The sequence below is a fragment of the Acomys minous genome (genome assembly GCF_964271855.1).
Source record: "Acomys minous genome assembly, chromosome: 12".
NCBI classification, from domain to species: domain Eukaryota; kingdom Metazoa; phylum Chordata; class Mammalia; order Rodentia; family Muridae; genus Acomys; species Acomys minous.
In genome coordinates this window covers 20,655,349-20,672,316 of record NC_140493.1, presented here as the reverse complement: position 1 = coordinate 20,672,316, position 16,968 = coordinate 20,655,349, and the positions used below count along the sequence as shown (strand labels likewise).

The following is a 16,968-nucleotide window of genomic DNA, read 5'->3' as shown; positions in this document are numbered from 1 at the left end:
TGCTCTATACCAGGCTGGCCTTGAACTCGGATACCTCTGATTCCTGGATTAATGGCGGGTTTGTATTCCAGACAGACCACAGCGACCTAGAAGGTCTTTGGATGGGATCTCCTGCCAGAGCAACCGTGTTCTGAATTAACATTCATCTACACCTAGTCACTAAGTGTATCTGTTCTCACCTGATGTAGGTAAAAACAATCCCTACCCGGTAGGGCTTTTAAGATGGTAAGAAACAATATATTGAGGCTGGAGAGATGGCTCAGTGGGTAAGAACATTGGCTGTTCTTCCAAAGGATCAGGGTTCAATTCCCAACACCCACATGATAACTCACGACTGTCTATAACTCCAGTTGCAGGAGATCTGACACCATCACACAGACAGACAGACAGACAGACATGTAGGCAAAACACCAATGCACACTGAACAGAGACTCGATAATACATGCCTATCTTTGCTCAGGATAAATAGGCAGTGGTTGTTAATATTCTTTTGGCTTTGATGTGCGAACATAGGAGCTCACAGCTGACGATCAGGACTCCTCTGAAAACACTGGTGTGTTGGTGTGAGGTTTTTGGTACTTATCTCCAAAGCACCCCATCTGTGGTTGGGGAGTCTTCGAGACAGGGTTTCTCTGTGGAACAGCCCTGGCTGTCCTGGACTCACTTTGTAGACCAGGCTGGCCTCGAACTCACAGCGACCTGCCCGCTTCTGCCTTCCAACTGCTGGGACCCAAGGTGTGCGTCACTGTACCCACTACACCCGGCTTCTGACAGTCCGTATTAACAAACTGATGTCATATTGAAAACTTTAGAAGCTAGCATCCCGCCAAATCTTCCTTAATTGACAGACAGTCCAATATCTGGTATTTAAGCAGCAGCTTGGGATGGCAGAATCTTCAGGCCTCTTGGCAGCTAACTCATCTGAGCCTTCAGTAGCCTTATCCCAGAAGAGAACAGGATTAACAGTGGGGTCTGACGTGGTAAGCTGTCAGGAATAACGTCAACGTAAACTGCATAGGAGGTTTGGGAACTGACATTGTTCAGTCTCTTTCGCGGGCTAGATTTCGGGCTAGTTGAGGCTGGCCTTCAATGCCTGATCCTCTTGCTTCCTGCCTCCATAACAGGTGTACGACACACTGCCTAGCTGGCTCAGGTTTTGCTTTTTTTTTAAATCTTGATTTTAGATATGAGGTGGCTAATTAAGATGATTTGGTTTGCTTTAGGGGGATGTGTGTCAGATAGTCAACAAACGACAACGCAAGACTTCTTAAGTATTCCTAACGTTAGCCAAGCAACTCTCACCATATTACCCAGAAACCCCAGAGTCTATGCCGGGCGGTGATGGCGTACGCTTTTAATCCTAGCACTTGGGAGGCAGAGGCAGGCGGATCATTGTGAGTTCAAGGCCAGGCTGGTCTACAAAGTGAGTCCAGGACAGCCAGGGCTAACAGACAGACCCTGTCTTGAAAAACCAAAAAGAAAAATAAAAAAAAAAAACAGTGTTTGTCCTACACAGTAAGTACCGCCCTCTTGCTTCTTGAAGGACCCAATGCCTGTAAGCCGTTGCCATCTTTTCTCCTCTTCATTTTATACGCCCGCATGTGCATGTATATTTAATTTATTGCACATCAGCTGTGAGCCTGGTAGATTTCATCTTTACAAATATTATCTACAACCAACACTGGTGCCAGACATACCCTTGGGAGCTAGGGTTATACCAGGGAGAATTTTAAACATTTAAATTATGCTATGGGAGGTGCCCAAGAGGGACAAGAACCTAGGGCTGTGTTTACTTTTTTTTTTTTTAAAGAGATTTATTTATTATATATAGTGTTCTGTCTGCATGTACCCCTGCAGGCCAGAAGAGGGCATCAGATCTCATTATAGATGGTTTGTGAGTCACCATGTGGTTGCTGGGAATTGAACTCAGGACCTCTGAAGAGCAGGTGGCGCTCTTAACCACTGAGCCATCTCTCCAGACCCCTACTTTTTTTTTTTTTTTTTTAATATTTATTTATTTAACCACCTGGTATGGTGGTACTTGCCTTTAATCCCAGCACTCGGGAGGCAGAAGCAGGGGGATCGCTGTGAGTTCGAGGCCAGGCTGGTTTACAAAGGGAGTCCAGGACAGCCAAGGCTACACAAGAGACCCTGTCTCAAAAAAGCCACACACACACACACACACACACACACACACACACACACACACACAAAAAAAAAAAATCAAGAACTTAGGAAGAAAGAAAAGAGCTCTGTGGGCAGAGCACTGAGAGAAGACCAGGTGGCACCTGGAAATGCTGAGGAAAGTTTCCTGAAGGAAGTAGACAAAGCAGAGGGCAATAACCACTGTTTGGAATAAAAAGATCTGGATTCAAATCCTGCCCGTCTATAACCAGTTCCAAGGCTGCGCCACAGCTGCTTACAGATGATGTTTGTTTAGCCTCTCTTTTATCTTGGTCCTCTTAGCAACCTTAACTCACTTCTGGGAAAGATTCCCAACAAAGAGGCTTTCTATGATAGAATTCTATCTAGACTCCCCTGAACTTTTCAAACAGGCCTAGCCTTTCCGGCTTGTGTACTTATCTCTAGAGTCTCTGAATTTTATTTTACTTTAAATTTTTATTTATTATCATTATTTTTAATTAATTAATTAATTTACATGTATGTGCACTCTATCTGCGAGTATACCTGCTGCCAGATCACATTATAGATGGTTGTGAGCCACCGTGTGGTTGCTGGGAATTGAACTCATGACCTCTGGAAGAGCAGAGCATGCTCTTAACCTCTGAGCCATCTCTCCAGCCCCTATTATCATTATTTTTTGAGATGGTGTTTCTCTGTGTAGTCCCAGCTGTCCCGGAACTTGCTATTTATAACAGACTGGCCCGGAACTCTCAGAGATCAGGCATGCCTTTGCCTTCTAGAGTACTGAGATAAAAATCATAGGCCGCTAAGCTTGGCTCAATTGTCCAAATTTTGGCAAGAATCCTGCTAAGTTGGTTTAATGAGGATTCCCCTACCTCCCATTTCTGAACACCATCAATATCTACTATCTACTATCTACTCAAGGTCCTGGATCTCTATTCCTCACAGTGATATTCCAATACCTGATCTATCTTCAAGAGATGGCTCAGTGGTTTCGAGCACTGGCTAGTCTTCCAACTGTCCTGAGTTCAATTCCTAGCAACCACATGGTGGCTCGCAACCATCTATAATGTGATCTGATGCCCTCTGCTGGCCTGCAGGCAGAACACTATTAATACCACCACCACCACCACCAACAATAAATAAATAAAAAAAAGAGTACTGGCTGCTCTTCTAGGGGACCCTTGTTAGATTCCCGGCACCCACACGGCGACTCACAACCATCTGTGACTTCAGTTTCAGAAGCTCCGATCCCCTGCTTTGGCCTCTGCCAGGCTCTGAGGACACCTACGTACCTAGAGCCAAAACACTAGTACACATGAATTTAAAAACTGACTTTAAAAACACTTACAAATAGCTGGTTGTGTAATCCCAGCACTTGGGAAGCAGAGGATCTCTGTGAGTTCGAGACCAGCCTGGTTTACAAAAGTGAATCCAGGACAGCCAAGGCTACACAGAGAAAAACCCCGTCTCAAAACAAAACACAATAAAGCAAAAACAAAAACCACTTACAAATAGTCGGGCATGGTGGTCCACGCCTGTAATCCTGTAATCTCAGCATTCAGGGAGGCAGAGGCAGGTGGACTGCTGTGAGTTCGAGGCCAGCCTGGTCTACAGAGTTAGTCTGGGGCAGCCAAGGTTACACAGAGAAACCCTGTCTCGAAAAACCAAAACCAAATAAATAAATAAATAAAATAAAATAAAAACACTTGCCTGGGGCTTGCTCCCACTTTATCCTTCTGACCTTTTTGGCTGCTGACCCTGGCCTGCTTCTTGTCTTGAATTCAGAGTTTGAGCCTGCAGCACTGCAAAACCCTCTGCAGTGGTCCCTAAACCCAACATGATGGTCCTTCCTTGAAGAAAATCAGCCAGGCTCCCTTAAACAAGTGTCATTGATTTTTTTCTTCTTCTTTTTCTTTAACTTTCTACACGTGAGACACCAGCCAAATACACAACCAGGGGCTTGGAGATGCCTTCCTTCATCCAAACACCTGGGAAAGTGTGGCTTTTTGCTCTGGTGGTGGTGGAGGTAGTGGGGAAAGCAGAGGTTGAGCCAGCATCCGCCCAGAAACGCAGAACTGCCAGGAGAAAAAGCCCAGAAAATCAAGGTGAATTCCAGGCATTAACCGTCCACTGGAAAGGGGGGCTTGCAGACTTCCCCCCTCTTCGCCCCTTACCGCCCCCCCCCCCCAGGTGCGCAGCCCGCGCCGCCCACCCCGGGCGCGACTAAGGCGAGGAGGAGCTGCGCTCTCTAGGACCCGAGGAGGGAGAGCTGCGGGGAGACGGAGCTTCCAGCGGGTGCTGCCGCGAGCGGCCGGCCGAGGGGGCTGGAAATGAAAGTAAAGCGCTCCGGAGCCACATGGACCGAGCTGCCCGGGCGGCGGCGCCGGGAGCAGGATGCGGCCGCCCGTAATTAAATAGCATTTACTCTTATTATTACTAATAATAATAACGTAATCATACCTCTAGTCATAGCATACCATTTATCGGGCTCGGCGCAGGCCCGCGGGGAGCGCAGCCCGGCCGAGGTGAGTGCTTTGGCGCGGCGGAGCCCCGCGGGGCAGAGGCCGGGCCACCGCGTCCCCGGCGGCGCGCAAGGTTGGGGCGCGCGAGGCTGGGGCGCCCGGGCTGGGCCGGACAGGGCCGCGCGCGGAGGAGGCGCGGGAAGCCGGGGCCAGGCCACCTGGAAAGGCGGCTTCGCAAGAATAAAGCAACAGCACCCCCATTACCATGAATTATTTTTTTTGGGGGTGGAGGGAATCTCTGCAGATCCCCGTACCCCTGCCCCCAAAGTTTCAAAGTTATTGTGTGCCCGGGCACCTGCCGCCTGGGAGATTGGGTCTCCACTGCAGCCCCCAGGGGATGTCTTGGGATTTTCTTCCGTGGTGGCGCTGGGGGAGGGGGGGCAGTCTCCCCTGGGTCTAGAGCTTTGGGGGTGCACGGATGCTTTGCGGATCCCACTGCAAGGGGGTGGTACGAGTCTGGAAGTGGAGATTTCCCCTTTCCTTTTGTATTCGCTTTGGATCTGCAATGCCTAGAGGTGGAGGGGCCGCGGCGAGGGCCGGGGACAATGGCCGGCTGATGGGTCGCCCCAGTCGGTTACGGCGGCCACGCGAGTCCGGGGATCCGGGGCCTGCGGGCCCTGCCCTGGGGGAGGGGGCGGCAGGAAAGGGGGGCGCGGTCTGGGTCTGCTAAGCAGGAGGGCATTTCCGGTCGTGGCATCCGTCTCTGGGCTCAGAGGCCTCCTGGGTGGGCAGTAACCAGGCAGGGGAATTCACAGGGACTGCTGGGTGCAGGGACTCTGGCTATTGGGGGGCGCCCTGGAAGGGCTGGGGGCTCTGGAGAAACAGAGCCGACCCCCGCCAGGGCCCTCAGCGGACAGAAGGTCCCCTCTGCGAGTCACAGCTCCTTCGTTCTCGCGTAGAAACCCTCATATTAAGGTGTTTGTAAAGTTCCTGGGCTGGGGGGGGGGTCCTTCACAGAGACAAAGCTCCCCCCAACCCCCGCCCCACATTATTGACAGAACAGGATGGCTGAGGTGCCAATCATTGATGGGGAAGCCTTGGAGGCTGGAGGGGCTGGGGCTTTGGCGTCGAGTTGGGGGGGGGGGCTGGGTGCCCACAGCAGTGCCTGCAGTTCATCCAGTTTGGTGAAAATAGCAGAATGCAGATCCTTGAATTTTTACACAAATGTGATAATTATAGTACATTTAGCAACTATGTTGGACACGAAATTCCAGCAGGATCTTTCTCTCTGTACTACCGAGACTTCCCCCACCGCAGACACAACCGTTCCCTAATGCCTTTGTACTTCTTTCTCCCGTATTAGCCTGCTACAAGCTAGAAATGATGATGCCAGGCCCAAACCTGGGTGAAGTAGGTTCTAGAAAGGGTGTGTGTGTCCGTCCGTCCGTCCGTCCGTCCGTCCGTGCTGGACATAATGTGGGCTCACCTGCCCTTCATGGCAGGTAAGCCAGGTAGACATTTTAACATCCTTGTGTTTCCGATGGGGAAGGCAGCTTAGAGAAAGCTAGGATGCTTCCTAACTAGTGATCTGCCTCCAAATCTCCTTTTCCAGGAGGGAGATCTGAGGATGAGAGAGCGGCTTCCGTGGGTTCCTAGATTGCCATAAGGTCTGTTGCATGGTTGCCGTGAGCTATAGCAGTTCAGAACGTGGCTGGCTGAAATGTTCTTGGATGCCGAGTTCGCTGGGATGAGCTTGTCTCTTGACTCTTTAGCTGTGGGGACAGTACAGTCATCGGTGGGTTTGAGACCCTTAAAATGATAATCTGTTTATAGCATTTTGTGTATATGTATGTGCAAGGATGGAAGGTCTGATATTCGCCTCCTGGCTCTCCAGAGTGGGGCGCAAGACAGTTGTGACTTTTGAGGTCTCGTGCACAAGCATTTGCCCCACCCCCAGCATCCCCCCCTCTGTGTGTCTCTCTCCCTCTCTCCGGAGTTCTCCCTCTCTCTCTGTCCCCCATTTGTTTGCTTTTAGTTTTTCAAGATAGGATTTCTCTGTGTAGCTCTGGCTGTTCTGAATCTTGCATTGTAGACCAGGCTGGCCTCAAACTCAGCGGTCCACCTGCCACACCTGCCTTGGAAACAAAAGGGGGTGGTGGTAGCTAGGGAGGTGGCTCAGCGGTGAGGCTTCTCTTGCAGAGGCCCTGAGTTCAGTTCCCAGCACCCGTGTTGTGCAGGGCACAGCTGTCGGTGACTCTAACTCCTGAGGCTTTGATACCTTTCTGCTCCACCTGCAGTTGCTGTCATGTGCGCATACCCACCTATGCATACACATAATTGAAAAATAAGACCTTAGCCAGGCATGAGGCACACTTTTAATCCCAGCGCTTAGGGGGCAGAAGCAGGCAGATCTATGAGTTCGAGGCCAGTCTGGTCTACAGAGCGAATCCAGCACAGCCAGGGCTACACAGAGAAACCCTGTCTCGAAAAAAACAAAAGGAGAGAGAGAGAGAGAGAGAGAGAGAGAGAGAAACAAAACAAAACACCCACCAAAAACAAAACTAAAAGCCATGCAGGTCAGCATGGTCTATAGAGCAAGTACCAGGACAGCTGGGGCTACACAGAGAAACCCTGTCTTGAAACAAAACAAAACAAAAAAGGAAAAAAGCATGTATATGTGTAGTGCTTTTTAGTTAGTTTATAACAAAAGGCCTTTCATGTATGTGGGTTCATCTGTCCTTCCCAGCAATTATATCAGGAAGACCTTTTCTTTCTTTTTTTCCTACTTTTTCTCTTTCTTTTTTTTCTTCCCCAAGACAGGGTCTCTCTGTGTAGCCCTGGCTGTCCTAGACTCCCTTTTATTTATTTATTTATTTTTTGGTTTTTCAAGACAGTGTCTCTCTGTGTAGCCTGGGCTGTCCTAGACTCGCTTTGTAGACCAGGCTGGCCTCGAACTCACAGCGATCCGCCCGCCTCTGCCTCCCAAGTGCTGGGATTAAAGGCGTGTGCCACCACACCCGGCTCTAGACTCCCTTTGTGGACCAGGCTGGCCTCAAACTCACATTGATCTCCCTGCCTCTGCCTCCCAAGTGCTGGGATTAAAGGCGTGTGCCACCAACATTTTAAAAAAATATTTATTTTATGTATATGTCTTTTCTAGCTGCATATACACCTGCAGGTCAGAAGAGGGCATCATGCCGGTATAGATGGTTGTGAGCCACCATGTGGTTGCTGGGAATTGAACTCAGGACCTGTGGAAGAGCAGATCGTGCTCTTAACCACTGACCCATCTCTCCAGCCCCAACATTGTTTTTTAAATTTTAGACTAGAGAGATGGCTTGGTGGTTAAGAGCACTGTTGTTAAGAGTATCAAGGTTCAATTCCCAGCACCCACATGGTGACTCACAGCAGTCCTCAGTTCATGTTTTTGGGGATCTGAACCCTCTTCTGGCCTCTCAAGGTACCAGGAACATGACATGATACACAGTGTTCTGCCTGCACGTACACCTGCACACCAGTAGAGGGCACCAGATCACATTATAGATGGTTGTGAGCCACCATGTGGTTGCTGGAGATTGAACTCAGGACCTTTGGAAGAGCAGGCAATGCTCTTAACCTCTGAGCCATCTCTCCAGCCCCTACACAAATACATATGCAAGCAAAACCATCCATACACATAAACTTTTTGAAAATAGAACTGTTATACCCATTTACTTATAGGGAAGGAGTGTGTCTGTGTCATGGTGTGTGTGTGGCGATCTGCAGACAGCTTGCGGAGTCCACTCCCTTCTGCTAATGTGAGTCTGAGCGGTCAAACTCAGGTTGTTGTCATCCTTGGTGACAAGCACCTTTACCCACTCAACCATCCTGCCTGGGGTGGGTGGGGCGGGCAGTTCTCAACACTTCCTTTCCAGATGAAGAGCGTCGGGCTCAAAGCGTTGGGTGTCTTGCTAGAGATGTGCACAGCAGAGCCTAGGACTCCTGAGTAGTTCTCTGTCTCTGCCTATTCATCCTTTCCCAGAGTCTGGGGCAACTTAGCAAGTTAAAAGCTCCAGGCACGGTGGCTCAAGCCTGTTGTCCCAGCACTCAGAAGGCAGAGGCAGGCGGATCGCTGTGAGTTCAAGGCCAGCCTGGTCTACAAAGCGAGTCCAGGACAGCCAAGGCTATATAGAAAGAGCCTGTCTCAAAAAACCCCCAAAAATCGAGAACTTAGGAAGAAAGAAAAGAGCTCCATGGGCAGAGCACTGAGAGAAGACCAGGTGGCACCAGGAAATGCTGAGGAAAGTTTCCTGAAGGAAGTAGACAAGGTGGAAGTCGAGGGAGGAAACCTTGGGTGCAGGGAGACTGGCATCGTCTAGCTTTTAATTTTTCTTTAATATTAAAAATATTATTTAATTTTTCTTTAAGACAGGATTTCTCTGTGTAGCCCCTGGTGTCCTGGAATCTCTCTGCAGTCCAGACTGGTCTCAAACTCACAGAGATCCGCCTGCCTCTGCCTCCCGAGTGCTGGGGTTAAACGCGCCACCACACAGCTCTAAAAATTACTTTTTGATTTACATTTTCTTGTCCAGTTGTAGTTTGTGAAGGGCGAGCACCTGTGGCGGCGCTTTACTGGAGAAGATTCTGGGGGACTCAAGATTTGTGTGGCTGCCCCAAGGTCACCTTACCGTATTTGAACTTGAGACTTTCTGACTCTTTTGAGCCGTGCTCCTGCCCACTTAGTCACTTTCACACCACCGTCATGGCGATCAGGGGAGCCGGAATTGGCAAATGCCTCAGCTATAAGGGTTCACTGGGAAAGGTTAACAGGGGCCCCAAGCCCAGAGTTCTACTGAGCTGAGCCCCCCACCCCCACCCCACAGAAACAACAGAAGGGCTGTAGAGAGAGTATAGGAATTCTGAGTAATTCCGCTCCTTAAGGGCTTTTGGGGCCTCAATTATCACACTGGAAGAGCTTAGAGTTTGGGCACAAGACAGATAAGGATGATCCACCCGAGCTTCCCACGGACCGGAACTGGCCTCCAGCCGCGGTGGACGTGCCAGGAGGACACATTCAGTCATTATGTTGTCAAATTGAATTATACCCCAGTGTGGAGGAGGCAGGCTTATTTTGCCTGGAGTGGAAGGTCTTCCTTGAAGAATTTCTAGGTGAAGGCTTGAAGGGTGGGATAAGAGAGACCATTTGGGGCGGAGGCAGAAGCAGCGACAGGTAAAGCCCGAGGAATGAGGGACCTGGTACAGCCACAGGCTAGTGGGTAGCGGGCTGCGGTGTTTCGGCCTGAGGTCTGGCTCGGCTGCTGCCGGTCCTTTGATTCTCTGCACTTGAGTTTCCATTTCAGGAAATGGGCCTTGAGAGCATTTGATTTTCTTTTTAAATTCGGAATTTTTTATTTTATTTTATTTTTATTTTTTATTATTTTGGTTTTTCGAGACAGGGTTTCTCTATGTATCCTCGGCTGTCCTAGACTCCCTTTGTAGACCAGGCTGGCCTTGAGCTCACAGAGATCTACCTGCCTCTGCCTCCCGAGGGCTGAGCCCGGCTGGAATTTTATTTTGTTATGATTGCTGCTATTATTATTATTATTATTATTATTATTAATTATTATTATTATTTTGTGACCTTTGAGACGGAGTCTCACTAAGTAGTCTTGGAACTGGCTTGTAGAGACCCAGTTGGCATCTGTTTGGCTGTGACTGCGACCCCTCCCCCGCAGCTCTCCAAAGTGCTGGGTTTGTGACAACATGTTCTGATGGGTCCTAAGGTTTGCTGGTGTCTGATAGGAATCCAAGAGAGCTAGATGAAAGAGCTAGAAGGCTGGGCCTGGAGAGATGCCTCAGTTGTTTGAGCACTTGCTGCCCTTCTGGAGGACTGAACTTCAGTTCCCATGGCCCATGTTGGGTGGCACACAACCACGTGTAACTCCAGTTCCAGGGGACCAATGGCCTTTTCTGACCTCCATGGGCACCAGCACTCAGATGCACATATCCACAGACAGACAGACAGACACACACATACACACATAGTTTAAAATAAAACTTAAAAAAAAAAAAAGAAAAGAGAAGGAGCCAGGCAGTGGTGGCACACACCTCTAGTCCCAGCACTTGGGAGGCAGAGGCAGGTAAATCTCTATAATTTGGGGCTAGCCCTGTCTTAAAAGCTAAATGGCTTGGGGGAGGGGAGAAAGTACCAGGCATTGTGGCATACCTCTTTAATCTCAGCATTTTGGAGGCAGAAGCAGGCAGATTTCACCCGGTCTAGGGGGAGATTCTGTTTTGGGGGGGTTTGTTTGTCTGTTTGGTGTGTGTGTGTGTGTGTATGTGTGTGTGTTTTCTGAGACAGGGTTTCTCTGTGTAGCCTTGCCTGTTCTGGACTCACTTTGTAGACCAGGCTGGCCTCGAACTCAAAAGAGACTAAAAGAGATCTGCTGCCTGCCTCTGCCTCCCACAGTGCTGGAATTACAGGAGTGTGCATGCGTGCATATTTGTTTGTTTTTTAAGTGGAGGGGAGAGATGGCTAGGTGGTCAAGACCATATATTGCTCTCCCCCAGGACCTGGGTTCAAATCCCAGCGTTCATGTCAGGTGGCTTGCAACTCCTCCCTGTAGCTCCAGCTCTAGGATCCAGTGCCCTCTTCAGGGCCTTCACACAGACACACACACACACACACACACACACACGCACACACACATGCACACACATACATACAGTCATACATAGGAATAAAATTAGTCTTTTAAGGGTGATTTATTTATTTTAATGTGTGTTTGGTGTTTTGCCTACATGCGTGCCTGGGGATCCCCAGAAACTGGAGTTACAGATGGCTGTGAGCTGCCGTGTGGGTGCTAGGAACCAAACTCAGTTCGTCTGGAGAAGCAGCCAACATTCTTCAACAATTAGCTATCTCTACAGCTCCTAAATAAAACAAATCTTTAAAAAAAGAGGAAAGCAAAGAAGCTAGAGGGATTTTTTTTATTTATTTATTTATTTATTTATTTATTTATTTATTTATTGCTAGAGGGACTTTAAAAATTTTTACCTATTTAGCAAAAACTACATGGTGGCTCATATAATGAAATCTGATGTCGTCTTCTGGCCTGTTGGCTCACATGCAGGCCGAATATTGATAAGTAACAAATCTTAAAAGAGAAAAAAGAAAAAAAAGAAAAAAAATATGTCCAGCCACGGGGCCTTTAATCCCAGCACTTGGGAGGCAGAGGCAGGTGGATCTCTGTGAGTTTAAGGCCAGCCTGGTCTGCAGAGTGCGTTCCAGGATAGCCAGGGCTACACAGAGAAACCCTGTCTCGAAAAACCAAACCAAACCAACTGCAAAGCACACTGAGTGTGTCTACAGTAGGGACCATAAACGGTGGGCGGAGAAGCCGGTGGGGCCGGCAGTGCAGACCTGAGGCCACAGAAGGTCAGGTGGCCCCTGGGCAAGGCTGGCTGTAGCGGGCAGCTGGCAACTCCGAGGCCGAAGCCACTGTGTTAGCTCCTGTCATGGTCTTTAATGGTCCATGGCCAACAGGCTCGGGTTTCCTTCCTCTGGCGGCAGCAGACACAGAACTCCCTCCCACCTCATCTATTTCCCTGCGGAGTCTGTCTCTGTGCAGGCATTGCGATGGCTTCTGCCGGTGTTTCTCAGCAGGCGCAGAGCCCCCTGGGGAGGGAGTACAGCTCATCTGCCTCCAGAACCCACCTTTTCTTCAGAGCCCTCTAGGTGACTTCAGGGACACTCCCCGAGCCTTGTGTCAGACGTTGAGATGGACGTAAGGGCAGAAGCTACCACAAGTTTACACCTTGCTTGGCACGTCCTGTGCCCTGTGTAGCCACTTAACCATTCCCTGAACCAAAACAGTGGTTGTTAGTATTACCAGCCCCATTTTACAGATGAGGAGCCTGAGGCTCAGAGAGACCGAGGAACACATCCACAGCCATATAGCTGTCGCACAGCGGGAGGCAGAGGCGAGCCTATAGGAGTCCAGCACCCAGAAGTTTTTGTAGTGTCTTATACAAACCAGACTGGTCTCAAACTCAACTGTGTAGCACTGAGATCACACTTGAATTCCTAATACTCCTGCCTCTGTCTTTTTTTCCCCCTCCTCCAGACAGTGTTTCTCTATGTAGCCCAACTCGCTTTGTAGACCAGGCTGGCCTTGAACTCACAGTGATCCACCTGCTTCTGCCTCACTGAGTGTGGGATTAAAAGTGTATGTTGCCGAGGCTCCCACTGCCACCACCACCACCACCTGAAACAATTTGTTTTTAAAGGCAGGATTACATACTGTAGTCCAGGCTGGCCTAGACTTACTATGTAGCCCAGATTGGCCTCAATTTCTTTGTACAGCTTCCGCAATGCCTTGTGAGACACCTCACCTGCCCAGCCCATCTCATTTCTGGACAGGTAATATTTTCTTTTCTTTTTTGGGGTGGGGGGAGGGGAGAGGTTGGGTTTTTTGTTTTTGTTTTTGTTTTTTAAGAAAGGGTTTCTCTGTGTACCCCTGGCTGTCCTGGACTCCCTTTGTAGACCAGGCTGGCCTGGAATTCACAGAGATCCTCCTGCCTCTGCCTCCCTCAGTGTTGGGATTACAGGCACGTTGCCACCGTGCCCAGTTTTGGACAGGTAACACTTTCAACCACCAGCATTTATTTAGTCATTTATTAATTTATTCACAGCAGGATGTGATTTCCTGTCAGTAACAGTATCTCGCTTGTGCTACAGCCAATAATTTCTGGCAGTCCTTCCAAGTGAGGATGTGTCCCTGATTTTCATTAGAAAAATGACTCTTCCTCTACCTCCTGAGGCTCCTGTGCCTAAACTGTGGCTCTGGAAAGGGATCGGGGTATCCGAATCTCTGAGGACAGCGAACTGTATTGTGCCAGCTTGAGTTTGTGGAATATCAGTATCAGGAGCCAGCCAGTCACTGCCCGGGAGGTCCAGGCTGTGACCAGCTCTCCTGGGGGTTCAGAAATTGCCCTGGGGCAGCTATTCTCCTGTTCCATCCCGTGATGCACTGCCCCAGCAGTGGAGGGACACAGAGCAGAACGGAGTGCTCGGAACCCTGCCTTTCATTCCCAGCAGGCACGGCAGCAGGCACAGGGGCAGCCCACACACAAGTACGTGGCCGGTTTAGCCTCTCTCCCCCTTTCTGTGATCTCCTAACATTTGCCACCTTTGGTGTGAGGGTCCGGGGATGGATTTTGAAACTCTAAAAAACCGCACAGTGTGAGGTGATGCCGAGTGCTTAGTAACTTTTAGAATGTTCCAGAACCTTCTCCATTCTCTGTCTCAATCCAGCCTGGACTATTGTAGTAAACCTCCTTATGTTCTCAAATTCTGCTGGATAGCTTTCACACAGCAGCCAAAGGGGGCTTCTTGAGATTTTAGCGAGACCCTGTCACGCTTGTTGTTAGCCTTCTAGAATTTTCTGGGTACAGGCACAACCTAGCCGTGTTTGTCCAGTAGGATATATAGCTCTCTGATCAAACTTTCATCCGGCTCTCTGCACCTTATTTGCCCTTTGACCTGTGTTTTCCTTGACCCTGCTCAGCTTGTTCCTGCCTCAGGTCCATTGCTGTTCTCTGGCTTCTGCTGGGCGCATGCTCGTCCCCTCTCCTCCTCTGTTTCAAATTTGACATCCTCTGAAGGGTTTCACTTAGCTCCTGCTCTGCCACCTGCCACATCTCCTGTTTGTCCCTCACTCTTACCTTTGCCTTCCCTGTCTTGTGCAGTTTGTGTAGCCTTGCCTGTCCTGGAATCCCTCTGTAAACCAGGCTGGTCTCTGATGCACAGAGATCCACCTGCCTCTGCCTCCCAAGGTGTGCGCCACTACCACTGATGACCACTTGGCTGGTTTCTGTTTATTTTGTTCCTTATGCTTGCTTACAGTTTCCAAGGGTGACCGTCTGCTGCTTTCCCTTTATTCCCTTTTTAAGCTTCAATGTCTGAGGGCGGGTGTGTGTGGGGAGCTAGAGCGATGGCTCAGCGCTTAAGAGTACTGACCGCTCTTCCAAAGGACCTGCATTCAATTCCCAGCACCCACCTGCCTGTCTGTAACTCTAAGATCTGACACCTTCACACAGACATACATGCAGGCAAAACACCAAAGAACATAAAATAAAAACAAATAGTTTTAAAAAAAAGTTGTCAGGGAGGTGGGCATAGCAGCGCATGCCTTTAATCCCATCACTCCAGAGGCGGAGATAAGCGGATCGCTGTGAGTTCGAGGCTAGCCTGGTTTACAAAGTGAGTCCAGGACAGCCAAGGATACACAGAGAGACCCTGTCTTGAAAAACAAAACAAAAAGAAAAAGAAAAAAGTTGTCAGGGGCTGGAGAGACATCTCGGTGGTCAAGAGCACGGCCGAGTTTCCAGAGGACCCACTTTTGGTTCTCAGCACCAAGGTCAGTTAGGTGGTTCAGAACTATGTAAAAGGAATGGTTATTCATCTGAGGTAATTGTCATCTTCCAGGCTTACTGCTTCTGTCAGCTGACCTAGGCCTAGTCTTGGAAGCTTTTAGCCTTCCTACAATGTAACCTTGGTCTAGGATGTTTTCAGGCTCTGAGACTTACTGTCATGGTAAAACTTCTGTAACTCCAGCATTGGGAGATCTGTGGCCTCTGGCCATCTTAGGCAGCCGAGCTCACCCATACCCACAAGCTGACACATACACCTAAACATAATAAAAATCATTCGTCAGGCACGGTGGCACACTCCTTTAATCCCAGCACTTGGGAGGCAGATCTCTGTGAGTTTGAGGCCAGCCTGGTCTACACGGCCAGGGCTACATAGAGAGGCCCGTGGACATTTTGTTTTACACTCCCTCCTCTTCCTCCTCCTCCTCCTCCTCCTCCCCCTCCCCCTCCTTCTCCTCCTCCTCTTCCTCCTCCTCCTCCTCCTCCTCCTCCTCCAAGAAAAACACTTTACCGTCCAGGCCCTTTGTGCATTAGGCCATCAACTCATACGGAATGCGCTGCAGCAGCTCAGGCCTCTTCCTGTTACTCTTCACTTCGGCTGAACCCAGGTGCCCTTCTCTTTGGCTTCCTTCTTCCTCCTTCTCTTCATCGCTCCAGGAAGCTGTCTCTGCTCCTAAGATTGCCTGATGTGCTTAATCCACACATCGATTCTCTTGGCGAGAATCTTGCCCTTAACCTGCTTGTTCACAATGAGGCATGCTGGGTAGCACTGTAGACGCTTCCGGTTTTGCCGTGGTAACACTTACAAGGCATTCCTTTTTGAACGGTGCCTATTCCCTTGATGTCCACAGGATCACCCTTTTTGTAGATTCGCAGGTCTGTGGCCCAAGGAGCAACTCCATGGTTCCTCAGAGGCCTAGAGAGCATAGAGCGAGGGCCCCTCCTCTTCCCCTTCCTGTCTGTCATTGGGGTGAGTTGCTGCAAGGTGGCTGCCGAGGCCGAAAGCTCACAGTCCCTTCTTAACCTGCTTTCCTGGTGGGGCCTGAGGTGGGGCCAGCAGTTTGGTTTTTCCTCAGCAAGTGTGGCCTTGGGCCAGCCTGGATCTAGTCCAAGCCTTGCTATTCTGTGAACAGTGGGAAGACATATCATACTGTTGAGATGATTGTGGACACAAAGATTCTTTTTTTAATTTTTTTATTATTTTTTTTTTGGGTTTTCAAGACAGGGTTTCTCTGTGTAGCCCTGGCTGTCCTGGACTCACTTTGTAGACCAGGCTGGCCTCGAACACACAGCGATCCGCCTGCCTCTGCCTCCCGAGTGCTGGGATTAAAGGCGTGCGCCACGACCGCCCGGTCACAAACGATTCTTTAGGACAGAGCCTTTTGTTCTAGTCCCTTCTCAGGTCAGTGTATTTAAATACACCAAGTAAAATATTTTGGAAAAACGGTTCTGTTTTTTTTTTCTGATAGACTTGTGTATGTGTTCATATATGTATGAATGCACACGAGTAGTGTGTGTACACGTGTTTGTATATATGTGTGATGTTCATATATAGAGTTCCTGCATACACATCAAGGCCAGGGGACAACCTTGGGTGACATTCCTTAGGAGCTGTCTTTTTTTTTTTTTCTTTCTTCTTTTTAAAGATAATTATTTTTATTTTATGTGTATGAGTGTTTGCCTGCATGTATGTACGTATACGTACCATGCATGTGCCTGGTGACTGCAGAGGCCAGAAAAGGGTGTCAGAATCCCCAGAAATGGAGTTCTAGATCCTTGTGAGCTGCCATGTAGGTTCTGGGAGCCGAATCTGGATCCTTGGCTAGATTGGCAAGTGCTCTTAGCTGCTGAGCCTTTTTTTTTTTTTTTTTTTTTTTTGAGATAAGGTCTCATTGCTCTGGGGGTCACAGGGACTTGCCTGTCCCCACTTACCCATCACTGGGAT

General features: G+C 49.2%; 1 protein-coding gene across 3 annotated transcripts in view; it reads left to right on the top strand.

Annotated features, from left to right (window-relative positions):
* The first annotated feature begins 4,132 nt into the window (after nucleotides 1-4,132).
* The window catches only part of ZC3H7B (zinc finger CCCH-type containing 7B), a 48,549-nt gene continuing 35,713 nt past the window's right edge, over nucleotides 4,133-16,968 (top strand). The window contains exon 1 of one of the 3 annotated variants that reach the window (XM_084748339.1): nucleotides 4,133-4,253. The gene's annotated coding sequence lies outside the window, so the exon portion shown is untranslated. Of the gene's footprint in view, nucleotides 4,254-4,376; nucleotides 4,674-16,968 lie in introns of those variants that run through there. The other 2 variants (XM_084748340.1, XM_084748338.1) reach the window with 2 other exon arrangements.